Genomic DNA, 17,367 nt, shown 5'->3' with positions numbered 1-17,367 from the left:
GCCTCCCGAGCATGCTGATGTAGAAAACAAGCATCCAATAAAGCCACAAAAGCTTTGCTAGTGTGTGAGTGACCAACCCACAAATTCCAGTCAATATCTGGGAAATTAAAATTTCCCATTATAAGACTTTCTGATTTACAGACCCACTCTATTTCCCTGTACAGTTTCTTATTATTATACTCATCAGAGTCATTAGGTCTATAGCACACTCCTACTCTCAATTTTGATCTCCCAATGCTTATGTCACAGCAAACTGACTCGACACTGCACTGTCCAGCGATGTCGACTGGCTTCACTTCCTTGGATTTTATGTGTTTCTTAACTAATAGCATAACCCCTCCTCCTTTCCTGTCCTGTCTGTAATTTCTGTACACATTCTACTCCCGAAATTCCAGTTCTGCATTCCTTATATCTGTGTGACACCACGTCTCTGATGTTCCAACAATATCTGCCTTTGATGTTTTGAGCAATACCTCAAATTCATCAAGTTTATTTACCAAACTCCTAGCATTGATGTACACACAAGATACATGCACCTGTTCCTATTCTTAGCTACCTTAACACAACCCATGTGTTTACTTGTACCTGAATAACTCCCAGCAGTCTCTGAAATATCCTGCATCTTGTTTTTCAGGCTGCTCATTCCAATAGGAGAAGTGCAAGAATCACTTTCATCTCTGCCAGTGGCTACTGTGAATCTATTAGTCCTTGTATCCTTCCAAGCTAGCAGTTTTCCGACCCACCTAACACTGCCTCGAGGGCATCAGCAAATATTCTTGCACCCTTTCTATTTAAGTGTATCCCATTCCTGTAGAAGCAGTTTCTCTCCTGTTAACAAATACAGATCGGGCTGAAAAAAATTCTACCCCTTGAGCCTTGCACAATCTTTCCAGGGCCGAATTGATCGATAAGGCTCTCATCATATACTCCCTCCTATCGTGTCTGGGCAGAATTGCAGACACTTTCAAATTCAACCCTAATTCACGGCTGTTTTCCAACGGTGACCTGTACTTGTTAAGTAATTCCGGCGTTTTCCTTCTCTTAATATCATTAGTGCCAACGTGGACAACTATATCACCTTTTGTGCCCTTAAAGATGATATCCGCTCTAGAGAGTCAACAACCTTTGCCCTTGTCAGACATACCATAGTCCTGTTACACCTATCCTTTTTACAAAGCATGTTCCCCGTTTCCCTGACAGTAGAGTCACCAATTAATGATAAATTATATTGTGGTTTTAGTTTGGAATGGAAGTTTCAAACTCATTAGCTCCGACACTCTTTCCCTTTTGAAACTCCGTGTCATCTGACTTGCAGGACCAGATGAAAATTGCCACTACTCTAGAATACGAGGCTCTTCAGCTTTTTTTTATTACGAACTATGTGACATATACCATTATGAATGGGGTTGTCATAATTCAATGATCACTTAGGGTATGGATATACGTTTTGTTGATGTTTAGTATTAAATGCACACAACTGTTTTGATATTGAAATGTTTTCAAGCGATTATAATTTTAGAAATTCAATGAGTTTTAGACACTGTTTATTGTAATTATAGTAAATCGGTCCTTTAAAATTTAAATTACGTACTTTATAAACAATTAGCATGATTTTTTTTTTTTATTATAAATTAAACTTAATTACTGACTTTATTTTGGCTTTCCAGATGTCGCTTAACCGCCATCAATTTGTGTGATGGGAGCATAAGTCTGTTGTAAGTGGCAGTGTATTATGTGTAAAATATATGGAAAGACAAAAACGTCTTGTGAATTTGACTTTTTAACATCCTCTTCGCTCACTGAAAAATAAAAATATGTTATTATTGTGATGCAATTATGCCTGAAGTACATTTAACAATTCAGCCATGTTTAGTGCGTAGGTGTATACCAACCCAAAATGGCTGCTGAGGAGTAGTCGATTTGCGAGTTAAATGGTTTGCATCGAGTGTATTGATTAACATCTGCAAGGAATTTTAGTTCTAGTTCCTTTATGGTATTTATTATTCAGAGGATACCGCTGCGATTTCTAATTTTGAGATAAGTCTGCCTACACTTCAGTGAGCAAGTAAGTCTTTTCTACCTTATGTAATAAATAAAGATCGATCTCATTGAATTAGAATTAGAATTTACTACTATATATGTAATGTTATTTTTTTTTATGTGATCTATATATTTGCGTGTGTGTTTGTAAATATACTAGCACATATATGGTCAATGTATTACTTTCTTTAAAATATTATTGTGTTGTATTAAGTATGAGTACACTATGTTAAGTTTAAATTGGTGGTATGATGAGTATAAATCAAAAGTGGTTCGATCTATTACCATTCGTTGCTTTTCTTGAACATGTTTGAAAACCGTGTGATGATATTTAATTTTTTATGGTGCTTTAATATCACGATAATAATGGCAAAAATAATGTGGCTTCCAACTTGTGTCACAAATGGTGCTATGAAAAGTGTTACATGCTGTTAAAAAAAAAAAAAAAAACTGTGTGTATGTATGTATATACACACCATTTACAGATTAGCACATGTTTGTGCATCTCAGTTGTATTTGGGTGTGGCTTACTCGAATTTGTACGTTCAGAACTATCATCGATTAGTGAAACATGATTAATTGCAATCCCATAAAAGACGTGTAAAACAAGAACGAATAAAAGAATGCATATATGAAACGAACTGCTTATATTGTACAAATATTACAAGGAAATAGTAACAACTATGAAACTTCTTTTATGCAAACAAGAATTATTGCAAAAAAAAAAAAAAAAAAAAAAAAAGCCCGAAAATGTAAAATATAGTTTGATACTGTTTAGTTTTGTGTTCATGTAAAAATGTAAATCAATGAATTTCAGTTGAAATAAAATCCCATTAGGAGAAACATGTTGTTATGTTAAATTGAAAGTTCATTTGGAGGGGAAATCTCCTTAGAAAGAAATCATTTTCTTCAGGGGAGAAGACTCAAAATAGGTGGAATTTGAAATGAGAAAAATTCCAAAAAGACAAAAGTTACAGCCAAATTTTATTAAAATTTTCATTTTGGAAACTTGAAAAATAAAAGTTACATGCTCATGGCTAAATATACTAAGTCAGATTGACAATGTGGCAGTTTTCTCATTGCAGCAGTATATGGAATAAAAACTTAAAGGCAAAATTTAATTTGAAGGTTTAAGTGGTAACTCAGTTAATACTTGTCGAAATGCAAACTAATCCACTGAGAATGAGGAAAAATCATTTATGTATACTTGTATCTTTAAGATTGTTTTTGCTCTATTCAGTGGTCCTTTTTAGGGCTGGAATTTTTAGAATTTAGGCTTGCTAAAAGTTATATTAGAAAGAATTTGAATTTTTAATATAGGAACTGGAAAAACTTGTCCTGGAAAGCAGTGAGAGTTACTACTGAGCAAGTAAAATTGTTTTCAGAGTGCAGAAGAACTATATAAAAAAAATAAATATAACAAGTAACAAAATTACCTCCGTGCTGAATGGGGCGAGTTGAGAATTTCAGACTGAATTTTTCTCGTACACTAAAAAAAAAAAAAAAAAAAAAAAAATTTTTTTAAATTATGAGTATAGTCTTTTTTTTTTTTTTTTTTTTTTGGTAGTTGTTGGCGCATAGGCTTCTGTGGCCATAATGCACCTCCCAAGGTTTTTGCAGTACTTTGATCCAAGCCCGAGGCGGGAATCGAACCCGCGACCTTTGGGTTGCCAGGCAGGTACTTTACCCACCCGGCTAGCCCGGTCGGCTTGAGTATAGTCAAAAGTAAGACTACTTATGTGACTATACAGCAAAAAAAATTGAGTGGTTGTATTATTATTATTATTAGCCATATGATGCAAGGAAGCCTGAGGCTTATGCTGCACCATCCAAAAAATTTTCCCAAGTTACCTTGAGAGAGAGAGCGAGAGAGAGAGAGAGAGTGTGTGAATCATCAAAAAAGAGGATGATGATATCTAGCTCAGGACCCTGGGTTTGCCAAGCCCATACTCACCTGATGTGAGTCCCTGGGGTTGTGTGTCACTTGTGTCACTTCACAAGGTACTGCAGTTCATGTGCTTTTATTGTGTGTTATATCTTTATATATGTATTCTTGGACTGACTTGCATGTGGCAGAGGCCAAAAAACCTTGAATAACTTGCAGGGTAACCCCCCCCACCTTCTTCCCCGAGAGAGGTCATTAAGATTTCCTTCAGAAAATACATTTATATAATAAATAATGAAGGGTATAAGCCATATATTAATCATTGACTGCTACAATAAATACATTTCCAGAGAAACAGAACAGGAACTGTTGTTGTTATTTGGTTTTTAGGAGCATTAGCAACTAAGGCCATATTGCTCCGAGAATATGCGGTGGTCATTCCCTGACCTTTCCACATCCTCCGTATTTGGTGGTGACAGGATCGAACCCGGTCTAATCAAGAAGCGTGTGTTACGCACTGCTGCTCCTTCCCACCTGGCTACGGAGGCGCCTTGGGGGAGAACAGGAACTGTGGCAATTGTAGTTTACAAATTCATTTTAACTGTTTTATTACAGCTAATAAACCAGTATATGTGCTCATTTTCATAAAGTGTATACCAAAAAAAAAAAATAATAATAATAATAAAGTTACATGCATATGGTTAAATATGCTAAGCCAGATTGACAGTGTGACAGTTTCATTTGCAGCAGCAACATGCCTGTTGGATGATTTTTCAAATTATATCAGTGGTCTGTATACATGAGTTAACCCTCTGATCAGTGGTTTTCAAACTGTATGCTGTGGCATTTTGTTGTGCTGCAAGATTAGGAGAAATTCTATTGAGTTCATTGGCAATCACTCTTTTGATGTACCATGAATATAGCCTCAAATTTTGGTAACTAAACTTTTATTATTATTATTAGTAGTAGTGGCATATGATGCAGAAAAGCAAGCTTACATCAGTCAAAAAGGAGAAAAAAAAAACAAAAAACTCCCACATCACCTGTACATCCCTCCAGTAATTTGGTCTACCTTCCACAACAACAGAAATAATTTTGTTCCAACAGTCAACCACTGACTGGCTGAAACAAATCTTCCACACATCTATCCTGTAACCACCCTTCTTCAATTTGAATTTGTCGCCTCACATGTGTAAAATGAGCAAGAGAAGAATGCCATCAGCATTGAACTTGCTCAGCCCATTTAAAGCCTTAAATACCTCAATCAGATCATCTCACAGGTAAAGAGTCACCAGATGCTGTATTATTTTTCAGAACTGAAGCCTTTCTTGGTAAGACTACTGTTTTGTTCTCTTCACCAATCTCATTGCTCTTCTCTGCACCTGTTCCAGCTGATCTACATCCTTCCTAAAATGAGGCCCAGACCTATATGTAGTACTCAAGATACGGTCTAACCATTGCCTTGTACAGTAGGATAATCACCTCCTTATTCCTGCTAGCAAAGAGAACTTCATATCCATCTGCACAATTACTCCCAGGTCTTTTTCATTTTCCACTACCCTGAGTAATGGAAAATGTACTACACAGTTTACACAGTTGGTACATTAATCTGGGATTACTGCTAGCCATATGCACTACCTTGCATTTGTCACTGTTGAACTTCAACTTCATTTCTCAGCATATCTGCCCGACTATTTTAGATCTTGTTGCAGTAGCTTAGCCTGATTATTGTTGTTAATTAACCATCCTGCCAATCTTTGTGATATCTGCACACTTACACAATAAGCCTGATATGTCTTCATCAATATCATTAATAAACAGAAAACAATGGGCCCAGCACTGAACCATGTGGGACTCCATTGATAATATTAGTCCATGAAGAGCAGTGTCCATTGTTGACAAATCTGTCTTCTCCCACTTGACCATCCCTTTAACCTTAGCAGTAACCTTTAATGCTATACTGTTCCAATTTGTACAGCAGTCTATTATGCAGTCTATTATGTCCAAAAGATTTCTAGAAATTCAAGTATGTGATATCAAAACTTATTTTTTGCATTCAGTTTCTTTGTTACTGCATCATGGTATCCAGTCAGATTGGTCAGACAAGATCGCCCCATGAGAAATCCATGTTGTGACTGCAGTATAATTGCATTCTTGTTTAGATGGTCATCCTGTTACTTTTTTAACCAGAGACACCATTATTTTCCTCGGAACAGAAGTTAAGCTAACAGGTCTGTGATTAGTCATGTCGACTTTTGATACCCGTTTGTGAATTGGGTACGTATTTACACATCTTTAGTCCATAAGGCCTCCCCCGAATCCAGAGATGCTCTCATAATTATGACTAAGGGTTTGCTTACCTCCTTTGCTGCCTCTCTTAATATAATTGAATAGATCCCATCCACCTCAGATGTGTTTTTATTTTAAACTTCTATAATTTCTCTTCCACATCCCTCTGAGTTTTCACAACATCATTTAGTTCCCTTTTCAATTTTGATAGACTTCTGGCATTCCCCTCCTTAAAGAACTCGTGCATGAATGTATATTGTTTTCTAACAGTCTGAGCAGGGTATCAACAGTTAAACCATTGGCATCAAGTTGACCAATGTAATTCAACCCCTTCCTTCTATTGTTAATATCTACCACATTTTACATACAGTTTATATCTACCACAGGCTTCTGCACCACCTGATAATTTATATGCATCCCATGCATTTTTCTTCTCAGTCTCAAGTCTCATCAGTATATGTGATATCCATTTAAGTGTAAGCCTGGAACAGTATTTCTTAGTTGGTATGAAAAGCCTAGTTCCTTATGATTTCTTTCCTGAATGCTTCCCATTTAGAATTTGTCATTGGTAACATCATCAGATGGTCCCACAGTATAGAATTTGAAAACTGTCTGAGATCACTGTTTCTCCTTACGGAAAGTAAAAGCCCTTTCCTCTATTGTTGACAGCAGTTATGTTTTTAAGTAAATCTCACATCAGAACACTGTGATTGCTGCCACCCCAGAAGGTTTTTTACCTACAGGTTAAACACTTGCATTCTTTTGAGGGCTGTAGAGTCGAGTTTTATCTTTGCTCTAGAATATGCACCCAAACAAAAAAAAAAATACGAGCAGGTACACTGTTGTGTTCAATACAAATATTATTCGGCTTTGTCGTGTCTTGTCCCTGTGCATGTAATAACTGATAGATTGAGTGGATTTTTTCTGAAATTTTGCTTTTAGAAAGATTTGTTACATCATCCCAAATTTAACTGAAATCAGATGAATAGAAAACCAACATATATTATATATATACACACACACACACAGTATATATTTTTAAGGTTAAAGTAGTTAAGTGAGAGAAAGAGCTAACAGATGGAAGTGTAAAGAACAAAGGTGCCAAAACTAGTAGAGAAAGGATAGAAAGAGAAAGAAAGAGGTTTACTAAAGGTGAATGATAAGGAAAGAATGTGAAAAAACCTAAATGATATATTGAATTATAAGAAATTAAAGGCTGAATTAGAAAGCCGATTTAGAAGAATGAAGTTATAAAGGAAGTATAAATGATTAAAATAATTGCAAAGAAATAGCAAGTATCAAATAGAAGATGGAAAAATATTTTGAGGTTATAAAAATATAAATATAAGGGAAAGAAAAATAAAATCAAAATATTTGAAATATTTGATGCATGCTATAAAATATTAATACATAACACAGGTATTTCATCTGAGGACTACACCTGATTATGTATCAATAAATCGTGTTTATGTGCTAATGTATAGTTATGGAAGAAAAATATTAAAAAGGAAATTCTAATTAGAGTGCATGCAAAAAAAAAAAAAAAAGTGTCCTCTGGATTTTGTGCCCCATTTCTATGTAGATGCTCTGCCAGTATTCATTTTGCCGGGCTTATCTCCCATTGTCTTTTGCACCTCAATCTGACATTACTGTTTGCACCTCAAACTGTATTGTCAGAAGTGTCGTCAATAAAATGAATGAATTCAAACTCCCCCGTCTCCACATAACTGCTGGTTACGTGGAGATAGGGGATGATGAGTTTCAGTACAGTATGTATAATCTATTTAGGAAGGATAGGGAAATAGAAGGAATGGTGGGATCATCCTTCTTATCAAACACAGCCTGAGCACAACAAAAGCTTTCCCGGATTCAGATGTTTCGCCTGCTAGTATAGAATCTGTGGTGTGAGATAGTTGGAAGCAAAGGTATAATGAGAGTGGGAGTAATATACAGGATTGTGAAGATTATGACCAGAGCCACTACATGCAAATGGAATGGGCAAGTAAGCATCAATGTCTTATTATGGGTGATTTTAATTTGCCTCTAATTGATTGGAGCAAATGGGAAGGTAACTTGACATGGGGGAAAAAAATTTTTAAATCAACTAGATGATTTCTATTTATATCAAACATGTTGGGGAAAGTACGAGGGAAAAGAATATTCTAGACCTCATCATCACCCATGAATCAGATGATATAGTAGGGCTGACAGTACAGGAACCAGTAGCAGGAAGTGATCACGGAGTTCTACGGTGGACAATGAAGACAGAGGTAGCAGTAGTTAAAGGCAAAGGAACGGGTTATAATTTCAGGAAAGGAAATTATCACGGCTTAAGGTGCTACAAAGCCTCCATTAACTTGGTAGATATCTCACAGAGAGCAAATACCATTGAATTATGGTATACCTTTAAAACATTAATCACACAAGTCTTGAATGCTTAAATACCATTAGAAAAATACTCCACGAGGAAGATTCCAAGTTGGATGAATAAGGAAGTTACCAGATTACTTGAGCAAAAAAAGACAGCATGGAAAAGTTATAGCAAAATAAAAAGTACTGAAGCCTAAAACAGCTACAAATTGATCTGTAATAGTGCCACAGAAAAGGTTAGGCTGACAAAGGTAGATTATGAGAAATCACTTGCAAAGAGAGCAATGAGTGGGGATAAGGAATTCTTCACATATATAAATGCAAAGAGGAGGAGGACAAAATAGATTGGACTCTTATGTAATGGATGTGGAATAGTATTAGATACCCCAGCTGAAGTTGCAGATGAACTCAAAAGTTACTTTGTATCGATATTTACAGAAGAAAAACCATTTGTGTCGATGAGAAATTATGGGAGGGAAGTTTAAAAAAAATGTAATTAACAATGTTGAAATTTCATGTGTTTATTTAATGAAAAAACTTTCTAACCTACAAGTCAGTAAGGCTCCTGGGGTTAATGGCATATACCCTGTAATGTTAAGGGAGGTGGCAAGTGAGTGCATTGGACCATTGAGGCTAATTATGAGAGCATCACTGGATTCGGGAGTGATTCCGTTGGATTGGAAAAGTGCCAATGTACCTCCAATACATAAGGGCATTCTAAGAGTGAAGTGGGAAATTACTGGCTGGTCAGTCTAACTTCAGTAGTAGGAAAAATCATGGAAACAATGATCAAGGGTGGAATTCAGGATCATTTAGATAGTAATGGAATTCTCAAGAATACTTAGCATGGTTTTGTAAAGGGAAAATTATGTTTAACTAATCTGATTAGCTATTTTGACAAGGTCACTCAAGAGCTGGATTTAGAGAATAATTTCAACATTGTTTATTTGGATTTCACCAAAGAATTTAACTCAGTACCACATGAGTGGTTACTTTATAAGCTAAAACAGGTTGGAATCAGGGAAAATCCTTAGATGGATAGCCGGATGGCTTCAGTGCAGGAGGCAGAGGGTTGTAATAAATGGTTATTCCTCAGATTGGGTTGATGTAAGAAGTGGGGTTCCCCAAGGATCAGTATTAGTTCCACTATTGTTTTTGACTTGAATAAATGACATCGATGAAGGGAGAGAGGGCGTGATTTCTAAATTTGCAGATGATGTAAAGATTGGTAGAGTAGTAAGTGATCACTGCCAAGTAGAACTTCTTCAGAGTGACCTAGATAGACTTCAGGGATGGTCTGAAAAGTGACAACTATAATTTAATCCAGCAGAGTGCAAAGTCTTACACCTGGGGAACAGTAACCCAAAAATAACTTATACACTTGGTGGATTTGAATTACAGTCAGTAGATGGAAATTTGTTCCAGCAATCAACCACCCGCTGGCTAAAGGCAAACTTCCGCACATCTATCTTGGAACCGTCTTTCCTCAATTTGAATTTATGCCCTCTCAGGCGATTATGAGCAAGAGGAAGAATCCCATCTGCATTAAGCATGCACAAACCATTCAAGGCTTTATACATTTCAATCAGATCACCTTGAAGGCACTCTGTCTCCAGATATTTTAATTTGCAAAACTTAAGCCTTTCTTCGTAAGAGCAACCCTTTGTTCCATTCACTAATCTTGTTGCCCTGCCCTGTACTCATTCCAACAACTCTACATCCTTCTTAAAATGAGACCTCCAGACCTGTATACAGTACTCAAGGTGTGGCTTGACCATTGTTTTATACAAGGGGATAATCACCTCCTTATCCCTGCTAGAAAAATTCCTGTATATATCATTGACAAGACACCATGAGCTACTCTTGCGGACCATCTGCACTGCTCAGAAAACTTCATATCTACCTGCACAATTACACCCAGGTCCTTTTCATTCTCTACCACTGTCAGTGTGGTACCACAGAGTTGATACGTTACTCTGGGATTACTGCTTCCCATATGTAATACTTTATATTTGTCAATGTTAAACTTCATTTGCCACCTCTCAGCCGATCTGCTTAACTTTTCTAAATCCTGTTGCAACAGTGTACTGTCATTAGTGTCATTAACAACCTTGCCAACCTTTGTATCGTCTGCAAACTTGGACATTAAGCCTGATATACTATTATAAAAATCAGAAAACAACAATGGACCCAACACTGAACCCTGAGGGACTCCACTAATAATATTAGTCCATGAAGAGCAGTGTCCATTGATTACCACTCTCTGCTTTCTCCCACTAAACCATCCCATTATCCATAGCATAAATTTGCCTCCAATGCCACACTGCTCCAATTTGTGCAGCAGTCTTCCATGTGCAACAGTATCAAAGGCTTTTCTAAGATCCAAATATATGATATCAAAGTTATTCTTTGCACCCAGTTCCTTTGTGACTACATCATAGTACCCAATCAAATTAGTCAGACAAGACTTCCCCTTTACAAACCCATGCTGTGTCCGGGCTATAACTGAAGTCTTGTCTAGATGATCCTGCAATGCTTCTTTAACCAGTGCCTACATTAATTTCCATGGAACAGAAGTTAAACTAACAGGTCTGTAATTACCTGTCTCCCTCTTTGATCCTCCTTTGTGGATTACGGTCACATTTGCACATGTCCAGTCCATGAGTACCTCCCATGAATCCAGGGAAGCTCTCATAATTATGGCTAAGGGTTGCTTACTTCCTTTGCTGCCTCCTTTAATATAACTGTATAGATTCCATCTACAACAGGTGCCTTTCTTGTGTTTATCTTCAACAATTTCTCCACTTTCTCTCAGTTATTACAAGATTATCTAGCTTACTGCTAGAGTTGAATACATCTCTGGCATTCTCCTCCCTGAATAACTCCTCATGGGTGAATGTCGATGCAAAATATTCATTTAGTTTGTTAGCTACCTGAGTAGGATCATCAACAGTTGAACCATCGATATCAAGTGGACCAATCTGATTCATCCCCTTCCTTCTAGAGTTTACATAAGTAAAGAACTCTTTACTATTTTTCTTTGCATCCTTGGCCAAAGATTTCTCGTAATCTGCCTTCGCCTGCCTAACCTCCTTTGTAGCTTGGTTACAGACCAGCTTATATCTATCATAGGCTTCTGTGTCACATGTTAATTTATATGTATCCCATGCATTTCACTTCACTGTCACATGTCTAATTAGTTTATCTGACATCCATTTAGGCCTAGATCTTGAACAATATTTCTTTGTTGGTATGAAAAGCCTAGTAGCTTCTAAGATTAATTCTTTGAATGCTTGTCATTTTGAATTTGCTGTTGGTAACATCATTAGTTGGTTCCATCGTGTAGAATTTAAATACTGTCTCAGACCACCGTAGTCACCTTCCCTTTACCCTTGATGGTAGTTACCTCTTTGAGTAAATCCAACTTCAGCACAATGTGATCACTGCCACCTATTGGTTCCTTTATCTCTAGATTCTTGATACATGAAGACTGATTACTGATAATCAGATCAAGAGTATTAGTAAGAGGAACTAGTAGTTGACGGTGACTCTATTGTCAGGGAAACGGGGAACATGCTTTGTAAAAAGGATAGGTGGAACAGGACCAGGGTATGTCTGCCAGGGGCAAAGGTTGATGAAATTGTAGAGTGGATATCATCTTTTAAGGGCACAAAAGGTGATATAGTTGTACACGTTGGCACTAATGATATCATGAGTAGGAGACCGGCAGAATAACTTACCAAGTACAGGTCACTGTTGAAAAAAAGCCGTGAATTAGGGTTGAATTTGAAAGTGTCTGCAATTCTGCCCAGACACGATAGGAGGGAGTATATGATGAGAGCCTTGTCGATCAATTCGGCCCTGGAAAGAGTGCGCAAGGCTCAAGGGGTAGAATTTTTTTCAACCTGGACTGTACTTTTTAACAGGAGAGACTGCTTCTACAGGGATGGGATACACTTAAATAGAAAGGGTGCAAGAATATTTGCTGATACTATCGAGGCAGTGTTAGGTGGGTCGGAAAACTGCTAGCTTGGAGGGAGACAAAGACTAATAGATTAACAGTAGCCACTGCCAGAGGTGAAAGAGATTCTTGCACTGTTTCTATTGGAATGAGCAGAAGCCTGAATAACAAGATGCAGGATATTTCAGAGACTGCTTGGGAGTCATTGCGGTACAAGTAGATACATCGGTTGTGTTAGGGTAGCTAAGAATAGAAACAGGTGCATGTATACTTGCGTGTACACCAATGCTAGGAGTTTAGTAAATAAATTTGATGAATTTGAGGTATTGCTCAAAACATCAAAGGCAGATATTGTTGTGATTTCAGAGATGTGGTGTCACACAGATATAAGGAATGCAGAACTGGAATTTGGGGAGTACAATGTCTACAGAAAGGATAGACAGGATAGGAAGGGAGGAGGGGTTATGCTATTAGTTAAGAAACACATAAAATCCAAGTAAGTGAAGCCAGCTGACATCGCTGGACAGTGCATTTTCGAGTCAGTTTGGTGTGACATAAGCATTGGGAGATCAAAATTGAGAGTAGGAGTGTGCTATAGGCCTAATGACTCTGATGAGCATAATAAGAAACTGTACAGAGAAATAGAGTGGGCCAGTAAATCATAGAGTCTTATAATGGGGGATTTTAATTTCCCAGATATTGACTGGAATTTGGGGGCTGGTCACTCACACACACTAGCAAGGCTTTTGTGGATTTATTGGATGATTATTTTCTACATCAGCATGTTCGGGTGGCAACTAGAGGGAGTAATACTCTTGATTTGATTATCATCAGTGATTCTTCATGCATTGAGAATCTGCAGATAAATGAACCACTAGGTGGCAGTGATCACAGTGTACTGAAGTGGAATTTACTCAAAGAGGTAACTACCATTAGAGGTAAAGGGAAGGGTTATTGCTTTCGTAAAGGCGACTACAATGTACTGAGACAGTATTTAAATTCTATAAAGAAATCTTTGGCAAGGGATGCAAAGAAAAACAGCAAAGAGTTCTTTACTGATGTAAATTCTAGAATGAAGGGGATGAATCAGATTGGTCCACTTGATATCGATGGGTCAACTGTTGATGATCCTGCTCAGGTAGCTAACAAACTAAATGATTATTTTGCATCAACATTCACACACAAGGAGTTATTCAGCGAGGGGAATGCCAGAGATGTATTCAACTCTTACACTAAGCTACAGAATCTTGTAATAACTGAGAGTAAAGTGGAGGAGAAATTGTTGAAGATAAACACAAGAAAAGCACCTGGGGTGGATGGGATCCTACAGTTATATTAAAGGAGGCATCAAAGGAAGTATGCAAACCCTTAGCCATAATTATGAGAGCTTCCTTGGACTCAGAGGAGGTACCCACAGACTGGAGATGTGCAAATGTGACCCCAATTCACAAAGGAGGATCAAAGGCTGACACAAGTAATTATCGACCTGTGAGTTTAACTTCTGTTCCAGGAAAATTAATGAAGGCACTGGTTAAAGAAGCACTGCAGGATCATCTAGACAAGACTTCAGTTATAGCTCAGACACAGCATGGTTTTGTTAAGGGGAAGTCTTGCCTGACCAATTTGATTGGATACTATGATGCAGTCACAAAAGAACTGGATGCAGAGAATAACTTTGATATTATATATTTGGATCTTAGAAAGACTTTTGATAATGTTGCACATGGAAGACTGCTGCACAAATTGGAGCAGTGTGGCATTGGAGGCAAATTGCTGCTATGGATAAAGGGGTGGTTGAGGGGGGAGAAACAGCAGTGGTAATCGATGGACATTGCTCATCGTGGGTTAATGTTATTAGTGGAGTCCCTCAGGGTTCAGTGTTGGGTCCATTATTGTTTTCTGTATTTATAAATGATATTGATCATGGTATATCAAGCTTAATGTCCAAGTTTGCAGACGATACGAAGGTTGGCAGGGTTGTCAAGGACACTACTGACACTATGCTGCTGCAACAGGAGCTGGAAAGGTTGAACAGATGTGCTGAGAGGTGGCAAATGAAGTTTAACCTTGATAAATGTAAAGTACTACATATGGGAAACAGCAACTCCAGAGCAAAGTATCAACTCTGTCATACTACACTGACAGTGGTAGAGATTGAAAGGCAACTGGGGTTGTTGGGCAAGCAGATATGAAGTTCTCTGAGCAGTGTAGACAGGTTGCAAGAGTAGCTCATGGTGTATTGTCAGTGATATATAGGAATTTTTCTAGCAGGGATAAGGAGGTGATTATTCCCTTGTATAAGGCAATGGTCAGGCCACACCTAGAGTACTGTATACAGGTCTGAAGACCTCATTTCAAGAAGGATGTAGAGTTGCTGGAACGAGTACAGAGAAGGGCAACAAGATTAGTGAATGGAACAAAGGGGTGCTCTTACGAAGAAAGGCTTAAGTTTTTCAAATTAGTGTCTAGAGACTAGGCACCAGCAAGGTGATCTGATAGAGGTGTATAAAACCTTGAATGGTTTGAGCATGCTCAATGCTGATAGGATTCTTCCTCTTGCTCAGAATAATCACCTGAGAGGGCATAAATTCAAATCGAGGAAAGTCAGATGTAGGATAGACATGCTGAAATTTGCCTTTAGCCAGCAGGTGGTTGTTTGGTGGAACAGACTTTCATCCCTTGTCGTGGAAGTTGATAGCCTAAATAAGTTTAAGGCTCAGCTGGACAGGTATTTCGAACGAATAGAGGGGTGAAGTGGAAGTAGTTTTTTTTTTTTTTTTGGCTGATGCTGCATAAGCTTGCTTTCTTGCATCAAATGCCTCTACTAATGCTAATGATAATTACTCCCTCTAGTTGCCTCCAAAGCATGCTGCTGTAGAAAACAATCATTCAATAAATCCACAAAAGCCTTGCTAGTGAGTGTGTGTGTGACCAACCCACAAATTCCAGTTAATATCCGCAAAATTAAAATCCCCCCATTATGAGACACTCTAATTTACTGGCCCACTCTATTTCTCTGCACAATTGCTCATTATACTCATCAGATTCATTAGGCCTATAACACACACCTACTCTCATTTTTCCTTTCCCTGTGCTTATGTCACACCAAACAGACTCAACATTGCATTGTCCACCGACATCGATTGGATGCACTTCCTTATATTTTGTTTCTTAACTAACAGCATAATCCCTCCTCCCTTCCTGTCCTGTCTATGCTTTCTGTACACGTTGTACTCTCCAAATTCCAGTTCTGCACTGCTTATGTCTGTGTGAAACCTGTCTCTGATATCCCAACAATATTTGCCTTTGATGTCTTGACTAGCCTATCCCAACAATATCTGCCTTTGATGTCTTGACTTGATCTGACTTCAAGCTCATCGAATTTATTAACTATACTCCTAGCATTGGTGTACATGCAAGTATACATGCACCTGTTTCTTCTCTTAGTTTTCTAACACAACCCATGTATTTACTTGTTTCACTATGACTCTCAGCAGTCCTGGAAATTCCCATTGCCTTGCAGGCTGCTGCTCAATTACATTTCAATAGAAGTAGTGCAAGAATCACTTTATCTCTGCCAGCTGCTACTGTTAATCTATTAGTCCGTGTATTCCCCCAAGCTAGCAGTTTTCTGACCCACCTACCTCTGCCTCGATAACATCAGCAAATATTCTTTCACCCTTTCTATTTAAGTGTATCCCATCGCTGTAGAAGCAGTCTCCTCTGTTAACAAGCATACACCAGTCTAATTAGATTAGATTGATCATTTATGTAAAGGTTGTGAGAATGTCATTGACTACCAGGTTGTCAGTGACTTTCCACCAACTATTAAATAAAGGAGAAATCTGATGTGTTTTCTTCATTGTATTTACATACAAGTTGAATGGACATTTCAGATTGATCTTTTAGAGAAAGGCCCATTGCTACGAGGAGAAACTGTGTTAATAAACCTAAGCAGTGTAAAACCAGTGATGTCGAAATTACAGATGATTTTTACTAAAAAAAACTTAAGTCTGAATGTAAGTAAGGGCCAGTGGTGGCTTTTATATATCCACTTATTTTAACCCTTCAGTCATCCATCATATTGAAAACTGTTGCCTGTGATTAGTACTTGTATGTTCCTATCTTACCTAATTCAGCAGTCTAAGTAATTTGGGCACAAATTGCTCAGAAGACGGTAGCCATTTATGTGATTGCTCGTAATGATTCCAGTTTCAATTTCAGAGTGTCATTTTTGTTGCCTATGTAATTATGTAGTTATTTTATTCTGAACTCTTTATTATTTCGGTATCAATTTTGATTCTAGAGTTACACGTTTACAGTATAATCACAAAGTTATTTTATTAATTGTAAGTATATGTTGCACTATAAAAGAATTAGTATAGGTGATTTTAGTGTTGAGAGGAGCGCCTCCGTAGCCAGGTGGGAAGGAGCAGTAGTGCGTGTCACATGCTTCTTGATTAGACCGGGGTTCGAGCTGTCACCACCAAATACGGAAGATGCGAAAAGGTCAGAGAATGACCACCGCATATCCTGGAGCAATATGGCCTTATTTGCTAATGCTCCTAAAAACCAAAACAACAACAACAGTGTTGAGAGGGAACTGCTATTAAAGTGGATTAATAAACATTCAAATTATGAACTTAATTAGGGATTTGATTGGGCTCTGCTAACTCTTGGTCTTGACATTGAGTAGGGGCCACATACCTCTGCCATGAGTTACAGAAAAGAAATTAGCATATGATGCAAGAAAGCAATCTTATACATCTGCCAAAAAAAAAAAAAAAAAACCCCTTCCCATTTCACTCACCCATTCGCTCCA

General features: G+C 37.7%; 1 protein-coding gene across 16 annotated transcripts in view; it reads left to right on the top strand.

Annotated features, from left to right (window-relative positions):
* The first annotated feature begins 1,750 nt into the window (after positions 1-1,750).
* Positions 1,751-17,367, top strand: part of RhoGAPp190 (Rho GTPase-activating protein 190) — a 744,591-nt gene continuing 728,974 nt past the window's right edge. For 8 of the 16 annotated variants that reach the window (XM_090374412.1, XM_090374407.1, XM_090374402.1 and 5 more), the window contains exon 1: positions 1,751-2,065. The gene's annotated coding sequence lies outside the window, so the exon portion shown is untranslated. The remainder of the gene's footprint in view (positions 2,066-17,367) is intronic. The other 8 variants (XM_090374405.1, XM_090374404.1, XM_090374403.1 and 5 more) reach the window with 1 other exon arrangement.

Source organism: Mastigoproctus giganteus, chromosome 5 (assembly GCF_048544385.1).
Source record: "Mastigoproctus giganteus isolate SK-2022 chromosome 5, ASM4854438v1, whole genome shotgun sequence".
NCBI classification, from domain to species: domain Eukaryota; kingdom Metazoa; phylum Arthropoda; class Arachnida; order Uropygi; family Thelyphonidae; genus Mastigoproctus; species Mastigoproctus giganteus.
The sequence above is the reverse complement of the archived record's forward strand: the minus strand, read 5'-3'. Positions and strand labels throughout refer to the sequence as shown.